The sequence below is a fragment of the Trachemys scripta genome, chromosome 21, assembly GCF_013100865.1.
Source record: "Trachemys scripta elegans isolate TJP31775 chromosome 21, CAS_Tse_1.0, whole genome shotgun sequence".
Taxonomy (NCBI): Eukaryota; Metazoa; Chordata; order Testudines; family Emydidae; genus Trachemys; species Trachemys scripta.
In genome coordinates, this window is record NC_048318.1 from 5,009,794 (window position 1) to 5,024,412 (window position 14,619).

The 14,619-nt window shown below is 50.3% G+C and overlaps 1 protein-coding gene across 5 annotated transcripts in view; it reads right to left on the minus strand.

Annotated features, from left to right (window-relative positions):
- The window catches only part of ETS1 (ETS proto-oncogene 1, transcription factor), a 122,822-nt gene that overhangs the window by 36,717 nt on the left and 71,486 nt on the right, over positions 1 to 14,619 (minus strand). The window lies entirely within an intron of this gene.

Sequence of the window (14,619 nt, forward strand, 5' to 3'; positions counted from 1 at the left end):
CAATATATGTTCCATTCTATATGCATCCAAAGAAGTGGGCTGTAGTCCACGAAAGCTTATGCTCTAATAAATTTGTTAGTCTCTAAGGTGCCACAAGTACTCCTGTTCTTCTTTTTGCGGATACAGACTAACACGGCTGTTACTCTGAAACCATTCTCTTTTCAGTTATCCTGGTGTAAATCAGGAGAATCTCCTTCACTGACGTCAATGGAGTTATACCAATGCAAAAACACATCATGATACTGACTTTCTTTGCGAAGTGCTTCGAGATCTACTGGTGAAAAGCGCTAGGCAAGAGCTAGATTTATTATTATTAAGATGGGGGAAAGTCAGACCTTAGTGTTTTTTAAACAGAAAACCACAAATCTATTATCTACACTATAATTATACCTTAAAATTGTTTACTACACATGATTTTTAAAAGACCTCTAGGGTCTGCTCCAAAGCCCATTGAAATCAATGCTAAGTCTCCCATTGACTTCACTCAGCTTTGGGAAATTCCTTTAGGGCTTGATCCTGAAAGATGCTGAGCGCCAGCACATCCCATTGAAGTCAGTAGAAACTGTAGGTTTCCCACATGAATAGTCCTATTGATTACAACCAGATTGTTCAGATCCTTAAAAGAGACATGTGCTTCAGTGCTTTGCTGGACCGGGGTCTTTACATAGTACTGTAATATTCTGATGTGGTGTAGCTGAGATAGAATTCCATTGGCGCACATGCAAAGGGGAATCTCGAGGATGATAGACGCAGACACGCCCACTCTGGCTCTCTGATTTACAGGTTTTATGTAGTATAACATCACTCCACAAGGTCTAAGGGCTGGCCATGATTGAGCCATCACAGAATGAGCTGCTGTCTGTGAAACGCTTTGGTTGTATAGTAGCCATCAATCAGTTAAGCCTCACAAGCCCCCTGTGGAACCCGGTAGCATGAAAAAGGGGAAAATAGAGTTGGCTGAACACTTCAAAGTGCCCCAAAAGGTTTTGATTAGGTGAAAACTGAAGGGTGTGTGGGGGCGGAGGGGGGAGTATTACTTCCCCTGAGTTGGTTTGCCCCATGCCCAACACTTGGTTCCCAGCCACAGATCCTAGAGAAAGAGAGAGAGAGGAGGAGGTGGAAGCACAGGGAATCTTGGAAAAAGTCCCTTTGTAACAAGATGCAGCGTGACGAAAACCCAGCAGAAAAGCCGTTCAAGGAAGGAGGTGAACAAAGAGCTGGAAAATCCCGGATTAACACAGAGTTACATAACGCACAATCCATACAGTGAAGCAATTGCTGAGTCAGTCACTGAGCAATGCATGGCCACCCCCACCAGACCCAATGACGTCAGCCCAGAAATTTGGACCTTGGAGTAAATCCTGGTGAGAAGCATTTTTATGGCAAGAACCACTTCAGTTTTCAGGGTGGCTGCAATAAAATATATATACACCTCTACCCCGATATAAGGCTGTCCTCGGGAGCCAAAAAATCTTATCGCGTTATAGGTGAAACCGTGTTATATATTGAACTTGCTTTGATCCGCTGGAGTGCGCAGCCCCGCCCCCGGAGCACTGCTTTATCACGTTATATCGGGTCGCGTTATATCGGGGTAGAGGTGTATATATATTTGTTCAAAAATCCCTATCCTCCCAATTAGAGATCTGACCCTTGAAGTGCTCATTTTTCAAACACACTCTTGAAATATAATGTTACTGCAGAAGAAAGTCATCATAAAATAATCGTCACCAAGCCCTTAACCCTGCTGTAGCATGTAGGTCTCAAAGCACTTTATAGAAGCAGGTCAGGTAGATTTTACAAATGGGGAAACTGAGGTACAGAGTGGTGACATGACTTGCTTAAGGTCAGTGGCAGATGCGGGAGTTCATCTAAACGTTTTTGTTTGAACGACAAAAAGTTTTTCAATAAAAGGGAAATTTTCACAACAAAAAAATCCATTTCTGTCAAAAAAATGGATTTTTTTTTAAATGAATTTCTGGCTCTGGTTGCCAAAAACTAAAAATTTTAGCTCTCGTTGAAATCCCAGCCAGCTCTATTGAGGCCATGTCTACACTACCACTTATGTCAGTAGAACTTATGTCAACACAAGTTACACCGACCTAAGCACCAGTGTGGACAGCGCTATATCGGCAGAGCTTCTCCCACCAACATAGGCACCGACTTCTACTCACGCCGGTGGGTGCTGACCTCCCTCTGCCCCCGGCTCCGCCCAGACTCCACCGCCCCTGCCCCCATTCCAACCCCTTCCCCACAGGGCCGGCTTTAGGCCAATTCACCCAATTCCCCTGAATTGGGCCCCACCCCTAAGAGGGCCCCGCACCCAAGCCCCGGTACGGTGTACCGGCAAGAGCTGGTGTGCTGTACCCGGGTGGCCCGGCTTCCCCAGAGGGCAATTTAAAGGGCCTGGGGATCCCAGCAGGGGCTGGAGCCCCAGGCCCTTTAAATTGCCACCAGAGCCCCACTGCTGGAGCCCTGGGGTAGGGCTGCGGGGCTCTAGGGGCTATTTAAAAAGTCCAGGGCTCCCGTTGCTTCTACCACCCCAGCCCTTTAAATAGCCACTGGAGCCCCACCGCTTCCCCAGGGCTCCCACGGCTGGGGCAGTGGAAGCAGGGGAACCCCGGGCCCTTTAAATAGCCCCCGTGTCCCGGGCTGCTGCTGCTACCCCGGGGGGGGGGAGGAGGGGAAGGGGGAGGGGGCACTTACCGTACAGGGTGGGCTGTACCCGCACCCTCTGCCCACACCAGCTCCGCACCTCCTGCCCGGTCTGCACCAGCCCCTGTCTCCAGCCAGCTCCGCACCCCCTGCACTGCCCGCAGCCAGCCCGTCTCCAGTCAGCCCTGCACCCCCTGCCCGCACCAGCCCCGCACCCCCTGCCCTACTGCCCACAGCCAGCCCCTGCCGCACCCCCGGCCCTGTCTCCAGACAACCCCTGCCGCACCCCCACTGCGGCCCTGCCCAAAGCCAGCCAGTTCCACACACACCACTTCCCGCACCAGCCCTGCACCCCCTGCCCTGCCCACATCAGCCCTGCACCCTCTGCCCTGCCTGTAGCCAGCCTCACACACACCCCTTCCTGCACCAGCCCTGCACCCCCTGCACTGCCTGTAGCCAGCCCCGCACCCTCTGCCCTGTCTCCAGCCAACCCCTGCCGCACCCCCCTGCCTAAAGCCAGCCAGTCCCACACTCCTCTGTCTCCAGCCCTGCCAACCCATGCCGCACCCCCCTGTGGCCCTGCCTGAAGCCAGCCAGCCCACCCCACACACCCCTGTCTCCAGCCAGACCGCACCCCTTGCCCTGCCTGCATCCAGATCCTACCTCCAGTCAGCCCCTGCCCTGCCTCCAGCCAGCCCCATGTCCACTGGTGCCCTGCAGTTCCCAGGGCAGTAACCCTGCACACCTGCTTCAATGAGGGGGGCAGGGAGCAGCTGGGACCCACACATGTGCACATCCTAGGGTGACCAGACAGCAAGTGTGAAAAATTGGGATGGGGTGGGGGTAATAGGAGCCTATATAAGAAAAAGACCCCAAAATCGGGACTGTCTCTATAAAATCGGGACATCTGGTCACCCTAGCACACCCCCAGGGAGTGGTGGGGACCCACACATGTGAAACAGAGCTCATTCCTAGTTCAGGCCCATCTTTTTTAAAAAGGACTTTAGGTAGGGTTAACATACATCCGTATTTTCCCGGACATGTCAGGCTTTCTGGTTCTTAAATCACCATCCGGGAGGAATTTTTAAATTTTTAAAATTTAAAAATTCCTCCTGGGAAAATACGGACGTATGGTAACCCTATTGGTACAAAAAATACATACTGTGGCACAGCCCTTAAATCAGAACTTTTTATAGGGAACCGGTTGCTAAGAAATGAAAGGCTTTTTTTTACTTTTTTTTTTTAAGTCATCCCTGCCGGAGCCCTGTTGAAAATGTTCGAATTGGGCCCCACACTTCCTAAAGCCGGCCCTGCTTCCCCAATGTCCCCGCCCCAACTCCTCCCCCTCCCCGCCCTTGGCCCAGCAACTTCCCCTGAGTGCACCATGTTCCCGCTCCTCCCCCCTCCCTCCTGGAGCTTGCTATGTCAGCGCCGGGAGGTAGATGGAGGAGCAGGGACGAGGCGCGCTCAGGGGAGGAGGCGGAGGCAGCGGTGAGGTGGGGTTGGGAGGGGAGCTTGGCTGCCGGTGGGTTCAGAGCACCCACTAATTTTTCCCTGTGGGTGCTCCAGCCCTGGAGCATCCACGGATTCGGCACCTATGGCTACTGCTGCTCATTGGAGGTGGATTAATTAAGTTGACGGGAGAGCTCTCTCCCATCAGGTTAGAGCGACTACACTAGAGACCTCACAGCAGTGCGGCCGCAGCTGTGCCTGTTGTGTGCCACAGGCCTTATTACCCTCTCAAAACGTGTGAGAATTTAGGCCCCAGGTCAGCAATGGACTTCACTTTCAGCATGTGCTGAAGTCCCCCTGACTTCCATGGGAGTTAAGCATGTGCTAAGTGCTGTGTCCAGGCTAGCTCAAGGCTAGCGAAAAGTCTAGACGGCTCTGCAGACCTGAAGTCCCCTATTCATCCACAGAGCAGATGCAGACTAGCATCAGCCAAGCAAGCTTCCTGCTCCATTCCTGACCTGCAGGGACCCTTTCGAGGGCAGATAGGGGAACTCAGCCCTCCTGGTTAATTCAGTCTTTGGTCCCTCTGCAGAGACTGCCCAATGAGAGCCAGTTGTGGTGGGGGGTGTTTTTGGAATAAAGACAGTAAGAACTTGTCTGAATGCTGGAAACTCATTTCAAACAGGCCAGTCATCGGGGGGTAACAACCTCCAGTCCTCAAAGAGTTGGGCTGGATTTCAACTGGTGACCTACGCACAGAAAGGTTCTGAATAGTCCATGACCATCCCAGACTGCCAACCACCCATCTTTGACTGAGACTTTAATTCTAAAAATAAAAGCATGTCCACAGAAATATATCAAGTGGCCTCATTATCATAAAATTGCGCTGGCTATATCTGCATGCTCAAATCCCCATCTCTGCATGCACAAATCAATCAACTTCACAAGTGCCTTGCTACAGTATTTGCACATGCAGGAGGGTTTACACATGGAGATGGGCACAGGCATACTTTTTACAGGCACTATTTAAAGGGCTGATACTTCAATGGGATCCTCTAGTTCAGACGCCCTGTGCTTATGGGGAAGCCCTTTGAACTCCACAGAGGTCCATATTAGCAGATCCTATTGCAGGTTGAGGGCTGAAGTGCCACCTTTGAGCCCACATCCCTGCATAGAGACTGGATCTGCCCACGACCCACATATTCAGCTGTGCTGTTCAGAGTGAGGATGCAAAATCCACATCCCTTTCCTGGATTCAGACACACAGCTTGGTCTAAACGCAGTCCCATCACAAACCAAACCGAACTGTTTCACTGTCTCCACCCTTGCACCTTCTGCCTTTTGTCACCATGTGCACGATGGGCAGCTGGCTCTAATAGAAGAGTCAGAGATGCTAAATCAAATTTCTTGCTTTTTAACGCCCTTCCCTATGAATCACTCCAACCAGTCACCCTGCCATTCATCTATTGCGAATGACAGAATTCCATGCTTAGTAGCTTTTAAACTGCTACAGATACATCCCCCCCGCCTCCTCCCCCCCACACACACACTCCATTCAAAATTCATGGCCTGATTCTCTGCTCACTCATGCCACGGTGTAAATCAAGGAGTTATTTTGCTGTGATAGGAGAATCAGGACCTTAGAAAACAACAGATTCAAATGCTGCATTCAGTTATTTACTGGGTTTATTAGAGAAGGCTTGAAGGAATGAGCAGGAACCCTAGATATCTCTACTATCCATCTTCTGCTTTGAGATCATGCTGAGTGAAAATGGATCAATACACCTTTCCCTTCTTTATCATGTTACTTTTTAAGGCTTCGCTTTCTGTACTCTGCGGTTACAGGGGACCGCACAGGCATACATTGTCCCCTGCCTTTAGCAGGCTGGTTACACTGCAGCTCAATGCTCTCTCTCTCAGTATGATGATTCAGGATTAACCTAAGAAAACTTCTCTAGCCTTGTTTCCCACTGAATCAACCACGTACACATGTGCAAGGCAGAACTCTTCAGGCAACGTACTGGGAGGAGGAGGGGACGTTTAGAGGTGCAAAATTGGGAAACTGTTTGTAAATATTGTCACCATTTTATTACAGGCAAATTAGCATCTGCAAAGTTGTTTATATGTGGGGTCCCCAGCCCCACGTTCAAATGTCAAGAATTTAGGAATTCCCTATGAACATTTCGCACAAAGGAAGCTTGGTAAATTTGAGGCCTGGCTCATAGCCAGGGGTCATTTGAGGAAAAAGTGGGCCCATTTTCAAGCTAAAGCAAGGAAAACAGAGATTTGCAATGTTTCTTGGCGATTTTCTTTTGTATGAAACTAGATCATTGAAACAAGTACAAGACCTTAAATTTCCAAATTTGTTGTTTCAAATATGTGGCGCTGGTTTCTTTGTTGGAGGGTGTACATTAGACTCAGAGTGTGTTCTGACATGTTCTATTGTATTTTTTCCTATTGGATCTGTAGCTATGAGTGAAACTAATTCTCTTTAGAACTTCATACATTAGGGCCCCGATCCTCCAAAAATGCCCACAGGCCTCACGGTGGTAATTGCGCTGAGTGCAGTGGGAATGGTGCCAGGTGAAGTTACACACATGCATAACCCTTGGCAGGACTGAGACATCCATTTGTGGGCTAGTCCCAGACAGTTGATTTGGAGGCTTTTTTGGAGAAGAAACCCCTCTCTATCTCAGCTCTGCCTCCCTTGGTTTTGAGATACTTAAATTCGACCCATCAATTTATTTTTTTGTCCCTTTAAACCAGTGTGTATTTCCCCAAAGTGCAGAGCGGGCTTGATTTTCTTCTCACAGGCACGGATGTAACCCCACTGAACTCAGAATGCTAAGGCCTGATTTTTCTCTTACATACCCTGGCGTAAATCGGGAGTAACGGCTCTGTCTCCCATCAATCTCAGTGCAGTGTCACGGGTGCTGTGGGTTTAGAGCAGGCACCCAAAGGTCAGAGCGAAGAAGAAGGTTTATAGCAAAGACGGATGAGGCTAAAGTCTGCTGGTTCAATTTTCGTTGCCACCTTAAACTTGGTTTCCAAGACCCAACCTGCGCCAAATATTATGTGCTCCTCTATGTACTTCCCCTGTCCTCAACACATACACACACACCCACAACAAGGGCTTGGAAAGGATTTCTCTAGGGACAGAGGGTGTTAAACCAGGTCAAACTCGTTTTTTTCTCCTAAGCTTCTCTTGGAATTTGCAGCATCATTTAAAAGCACCAGAAACCAGACTAGAGTAGTGGTCTGCATGCTGGTTAGGAGATTAGGCGTTCTAATCCCAGCACTGACTCACTACATGGCTTCATTCCAGTTACTAACGTCTTGTCTGAGCTGGGACAATGTGTGTTGTTCTGCACGGGTGCTACGAATAATGGGCCACCCCTCATTCCTTAAGACCCAGCTCCGCTGTGATGCCTATAAGAAACCAGCTCATTTATAACAGCCAGCTTGACTAGCACATCAGGAATCTGGGCACACTGGAACAATGTGTTTGATATGTTTGTACAGCACCTAGCACAATGGGGTCCTGATCCTGTATGGGACCCTCTGGCATTACTGGGTAACCTACACACCTCTTGGGTGTGGTGTTCTGTCCCATCTAGTGGGAATGAGTCTGCTCTGCAGCCTTAGCTAACAGCCAGTTGGCTTTTAGCTCATAGGGTAGAGGCTCATGCACTAAGCTCCAGAAGACCCCGGTTCAATCCCGCCCGCCGACGACCAGGGTCTGTCGGCGTTACAACTGCACTAAAAATATTTAACAAAAGTGGAAGCTCTCGGGCAGACAGGACCCAGGGGATTTTACCACCATGTCCACTCTACAGCTTCTACTGTAGCTACCACTGCTGGAGTTGTACTGTTGGCGAAATATACTTCATCCTGCTCCTGCTGAAATCAATGACAAAACTCTCCTTGATGTCTAAGGTATAGGATCAGCATCATGACAGACAAGGTTGTATGGCCTGATTTCAAACGGCCAATGGGAGTTGTTGCTCTGAAAATCAGGCTATTTTCTTCTGTGGCTTAGTTGCCACATGTATGAAAAGGGGACAGGTAATGTTTAAGCACCTCACGTGGGTCGTTATGAGGATTGATTCACGAGGCCAAGGTTTTCCAGAGTGACAAGGGATTTGGGCTTGACAAGGGACAAGCTTCAGGCTCTTTAAATGGACCTGATTTTCAGAAAGGGCCAAGCCCACGCCCTCATCCAGGGCCAATCCAGTCTCTTTCAGGCATCTCAGAGCTCCCTAAATCACCAGGTACTGGAAAAACTTGCCCTGACTGGAGATCCTGGGACGAACAGCTCTAGCAGCAGCAACAGTTACATGGGCCCCATCAAAATCCAGGGGCAGTTTTTATTATTACCAATTATTTGTACGGCGGTAGCACCTACGAGACCCAACCAGGGACCGTTGGGCGCTGTACATTGTTTATTAGGTGTATTACAGTAGCACTAGGAACCCAGTCATGTACCAGGACCCCACTGTGCGGTACATACACAAAACAAAAAGACAGAGAGTCTGATTTTTCAGGTGCCTGACGCCTACTGAAACCAATGGGCATTAGGCATCTAAATACCTTTTACGAAAGCAGGGCTGGAGAGATTAAGACAGCAAACAAGCAAAGAGGCAGGGTGTCCCAGAGTTCACCCCCCAGCTACGAGCACATGCTGTCCCGAACCAGCTTCGCATTCATAAACTATTTATTCGCATTTAAAAAAAAAAAAAAAAGAGTTTGAAAACTTACAAACTTTAGGGAATTTGACCTCAAAATGCAAGTGCCTCCAGCTGATGTCAAGGCACTAGCATCTGGTTGTTTAAGCAAAATAAATAACATTTAGGCTGTGTAGGGAGAGCAGAGTCATTTTTATCCCAAGCTTCCACACCACGGAGTCAATGCCCCTGGAAAACTCCCATTAGCAGCTCATTTTCTTTCCCACCGAAAGCACCAGTGTGTCCTTGTCCAGCCCCTGCTACTTTAAACAGTAGCCTGCACACAAATGGGTGTCCGGTGGGTCAGAGTGGAGCTAGCTGATCTGGCCACCCCTGCGCCTGCCCCTCCTGTCCTTCCTCTGATGGATGGATGCAGAGGTCAGGAACCAGCGCACTGTTAGCTCAGGTAAAAGTGAAATGCCTCCTGCCCCCACTCTGAGGCCCCCTCATGCTCCCCGGCTAATCAAGCAAGATGCCTGGGATTCTGCTGCATGGTTATCAGGCAGAAGGCTGAGAGCTCCCTCGGTCAGGGCAATGCCCTCTGCTCCACAGGCACCCGACGCCAAACAGAGGGGATCGGCAGCTACAAGCTCATGACACCAGGATGCTTCACAGCACAAGCTGTTTGGCTTGACTCAGCGTAGTGGAGGCCCTGTTCCTCCAGCTTTGACAGCAAAGCCTGTCCCTGCCCTGAGGGGCTTAGGGTGCGTAGGGGTGACATGAGGAAGGCAGGAGGGCCGAGAAGCCCAGAGCAGAGAGGGTCGTGGCTGCTGACACGATGCAGAAGGTGTGAGCCATGAGGTGGGAACTGGAGAACTTGGGAGCAGGCGGTGGCTGAGAGGACTGTGGGGGAGACATAGAAAGGAACAGGGAAATGGATGGCAGTGAGACTGGCATCCAACTCACCCTGCGAGGAGAGAAAGGGCCGGCCGGGGAGGGCAAAGAGGAACAGCCTCATGGCAGAAGGGAAAGGATGGATTCCCGCCAGTGCCCACCTTAGCACCTCATTCCTCGAAGGACAAAGACACGCAGCTCTGGGGGCAGAGGGAGTGCACAGCCCCGAACTAGCTGCAGCGCTGGTCTGTGCTCCACAGACTGCACCTCTGACACCCTGTGTGCATTCTGCTCCAGAACAGACTGTAGGGCAGTAATGAGGAATCTACTCATCTTAGGCACCTTGAATAACCCCAGCCTGCTGGGCTCTCATAAAGGCCCTTCTCCCCTCTTTCCAATGAGCCCTAAGCCACACTCCCTGCTGGGTTTGCCACACCCTCCCACACCCTCCTCTGCACTTATGGGCAGACTCACTCTCCATCTACCTGCTTTCACCTGCCAGCCAGCTGGGAGTCATGGAGGCTTTGCCCCCAGAGCTCTCCACACCCCTGTTGCGCAGGTGTCCATCCCTTTGCTGGTTCCCCTCATGGGGGAAGGGGAGCAGAAGGTAAATCACAGGCAGGGAGCGGGGGTGGATCTTGCTAAGGAGAGGTGGGGGGCCACCAAAACTCACTGAAAGCAGGGACAGGTTCAGGTGGCCTAAACCCAAGACTCAGGCAAGGTTCTCCAAAGTGTCTGCTGAGGCCACTTGGGTGTGGGCTTCACATAGGCCCAAACCCATCCACAGCTTCACATGAAGGACAGGCAAAGCTGCATTCCTTTGTGACCTGAAAGAGCTGAGTTTCCAAGGGCTCTGGATGGAGCACGCCCTGCCTGGACCATGCATATGGCCTGAACAATGGAGTTCGGAGGCTGCACACTTCTGTCAGCGCTAAAATGGAAGGACCCTCTCCATGCCCTCCCGCACAGGAGTCCATGTTACAGTGCTTCTCCCCACAGTCTGAGCCTTGCACCTGCAGCACCCCAGCCTGTCCCAGAACAGCCTGCTCTTTCCTAGGTGCCCTGCTCTGGGTGCGGGAGGAGGGCAGGAACCCTTGGGCGAATAACCCCAGCTGAGCCCTTGTTTATTGAGGCAGGATCAGGCAAAATTTGTCTGCACTTCTGAACTGTTTTCACAAGTGCAGCCTCTCCCTCCCACGCAGGAAGCAGGAGCTGAGCCAGCCTGTTCCAATTAGGGCCCCTTCACACACCCAGCCTAGAGATCTCCAAAATGGGGGGCTGGAGGAAGAGGATGAAGCTTGGGACAGGGGCAGGAGAAAGGAAAAGGAGCAGAGGATGTGGATGGATAGAAAGGAATGGGGATGGATGGAGACAAGAGGGCGAGTGGGTAGAGGAATGAGGCTGGGAGACATAATGGAGAAGACCGAGCAGGGCAGGAGTAAGGGAGCGAAGGCGTGCTGGAGAGGAGAGATTTGTATCCCGTCTTGATAGCAATTATTCAGAAACTGTCCTTTTTCCAGGAAAGAAAGAAAGGGGACAGACATTAGCTCTTTCCATTCAAAATAAATAATTTTGGGGGGAGATAAGGATGAGACGGGGGGGGGGGAGGGATTAGGGCTTTTTCCCAAACAGGGAAAAATAAATATTCTGTGTCGGAGATGAAAGCCGGGCTTCAAACAGGAGCAAGAGAGGAAACTGACACCCCACATTGCTTAGCACTGCAGAAAGAACAACAAAGCCGGCTTTCTTCCGGAGCGCGGCAGCTTTCTTATGGAGATGGGCGGGGGGGAGAGGTTCTTCCAAATAAATACATTAAAGGTTTGAAAAATGTCCCCCCTAACTCAGAGCAAAGGATCTGTGCTATGTTTAGACCCTTTGTGGCCCCATCAGTGCCGTAAGCCTCCTAGGGAAAGATGGGTTCAAAGAGAAGTCTAAGGGTTGGAGCCGGGCTAGGATTGGGAGTCAGGATTTCTTGATTCGATTCCCATCTCTGCCCAGGCTTGCTGCCACTGGCCTTGGGGGAAGCCATGTCCCGTCTCTATGCCTCAGTTTCCCCATGGGTAAGACAGAAAGGATGCTGAGCTGGGGCAAGGCTTAATTCATGGTTATAAAGTGCTTTGAGATCCTCAGGTTCTAGAGAAGCAGCATACGCTAGCTCGGCAGTGCACTCCTGTGATATCACCAGGGCTTCAGCTGTTGCTGAGGCATCCTGCACTCAAAGCAAAGCCATCTGTCACAGATTTCCAAAATATTAACACCTCCCTGCACTCCTCAGGCAAGCCTCTGCTGTATGCCAGAAACACTCAGGCCAATTCCCCCTGCTAGCTCGGTGCGCAGGGCTAAACTCTGCCCTGTAGGCTGGAGCCCCTGCAGGAACTCAAGGTCTGAAGGTCTCTCTTAGTCCAACCTCCATCATGTCCCATCCCCTCAAGCCATTATTGGAATCTTTAATGTCTCAAGTCCAGGCCTGGTCTGTATTCCAACAGCTTGTATAGTGCAGGGCGTCCCCTTGGGCTTGTTACTCTGAATGGAACCATACTGATGGCAATAAAAGGGAACATGTCTGAAATAAATTTAACAGGGACACTGGGGAGGGGTGGAAGCTCATCTGGCTAATTTGGCTTCTGCTTCCCTGCCCCTCTATTACAGGTCTGCAATCAAATTGGACAAGAGAAGGTTCCCAATCACCTTTTCTCCATACGCTATCTCTGACTGCTAGTTGGGGACCAGTACCAACCAGCTCTCCTGATGTCATCAGACTCTCAGCGGACGGGCCCCGCTCTTTTAAAGTTTCCATGCTAAAGTAAGGTATGACCTCTCAAGATATCTTGTCCCCTTTAGGATGGAGGTATTGGACTGAGAGTCCTGGACAATGAGGTCCCCTGTTTATCCACAGAGATGCAGTAGTCCAGGACTTCAATCCCTGGAAGTATGACTCATCCCTGTCTTTGGCAGGGTACCATAGCTTGACCTCCACTGAGACAAAGGGATACAATACCAAACATCCTCAGGAGGCTACACTTCCAGACCTGACGGAATTAATGACGTCAGAATAGATGGGGGGTTTACAGAAGAGGATTTTGAGTAAAGAGACCTGGGGTCTATTCCATGTCTCTGCCACAGGCTTGCTGGGTGGCCTTGGGTAAGTCACTTCCCCTTTCTGTGCCTCAGTTTCCCCCATCTGTAAAATGGAGGTGACACCTACCTTCAGAGAGGTGTAGCGAGGGCTAGGAAATGCTTGTCAAGTGCTATGAATGACGGATTTAAAAAGCCCTGCAGCGGGACCATGAGAGAGAAAAGCACGACCCAAAAAATTCAGAGCAGAATTTGAACTTTCTTCAAGTTTGCAACACTCTGGAGCTGGGGTTTTGGGGGGCAGGTCCTTTTCTGTGCAGAGACATTTATTTAGTGCCTTTCATCTCAAATATTGGGGGGAACGCACTACACACCGGAATAACTTCACCCACCACCACTGCAATGCAGCCCCTCTCGGATTGGAGTATGATGGCAGTTCGACAGTGCCCAGTAAAACTATGCAAACACCTCAGGGAAGTTTAGGGCCCTGTCAACTTGCAACCTTGCCCTGGTTTAATTAAAGCGATTTAGTTAACTGCGAAGCCCCTCTGCAGGCACTCAAACTGATTTAGATGAAACGGCACTCGCCTAAATGAGCCATTTCTAAACTGATTTACATCCACAAAAGGGCTTATCCTGGCTGAGCTGTACTGGTTTAACTAACCTGTGCAAGTCCCAGGTCGGCACTATCTAATTGTCCAGATTAGGATGCCGGAGCCTACAGTGGAGGGAAAGGAGCCAACAAAACACCCCTACTCAGGAGCCAGCCCTTCAGAGACGATCATCTTTCAATGGCCAGAGCCTTATGTCACTTTTGCTGCCTGCTAACATTCTAGGAGGAAGGGAAATTATGATGCAAACAGTTTAGGGAGGTGGGAAATCCCCTTTGGGATTAGCTCTTTCACTTTCAGGTTTGTTTTTCTTAAATCCCTTTTTAGCAGGGACAGGAAGGCAGATTTACAAATCCAGTGTTCTTCTTCGGGACATGCCTCCCCTGTGATAATCAGCTCTAATCCCTACTAACCACTTTGCTAAATAGCTCTAATTTGCACGCACACACTCGCTGCCTCTTGAAAGATAAACTAAAGGGAGCCCAGGGTGGGGTCAGCAAATCCTGTAATAGGCACCAGGCTCAGAATGAAAAGAGGTCAAGTGAACCCAGCGAGCGGCGCAGAAGCGAACAAAGCTTGGATGCAGGCAGCGCTCATCCATGTGTGAGCAGCTATGTGCTTAGCAATGAGACATTGCACCATGCACAAAGGGCTAAGACCCAGGTCGGACTGAACCACCCTGATTCCCAGGAGCAGAGCTGAACTGTTCAATGGCAATGGGAAAAACCTCCAAAACTACAGAGCTCCCGATTGTTTAAGCAACCAGAAGTTCATCTGCCTCTTGGAACCAGTCCTAAGTATTCAAACTGCTCAAGCCTAGGCTCTCTGGGCTGGAAGTCTCTGCAGGTTTCTCTCTTCTAGACAAGCTGGAAATGCAGTGAGACCTGCCTCACTGGCCTGGTGGCCCTTGCACATGATGAAGCTAAAGTTGGCCAGCCTGAGCTCTTCCAAGTCAAACCCATGTTTGGGCTCCAGCATTCCACAAACGAGCCAGTGTGCATTTAGGCTCCTGGCTAGAGGGGCTCTGCTGCCCGAAGTGTGAACCGTATCGCTTTTCCAATCCAGGTTACAAGCACCAGTCCATTGTGCTAACCTCTAATCTGAGCCCAGTGCAATATTACGCGGTGCTACGAACACCCATTCAACTGCACGGACCAGAGGAGTGAGAAAGCGGAGGAACTGCTGCGAGTTTACGGCTCGGTTCTGACTCTGACCCTGGTCACCGAAATTCTTCTGTAGGTGAAGCTGGAGTATCTAAAAAGGCTGGCAGA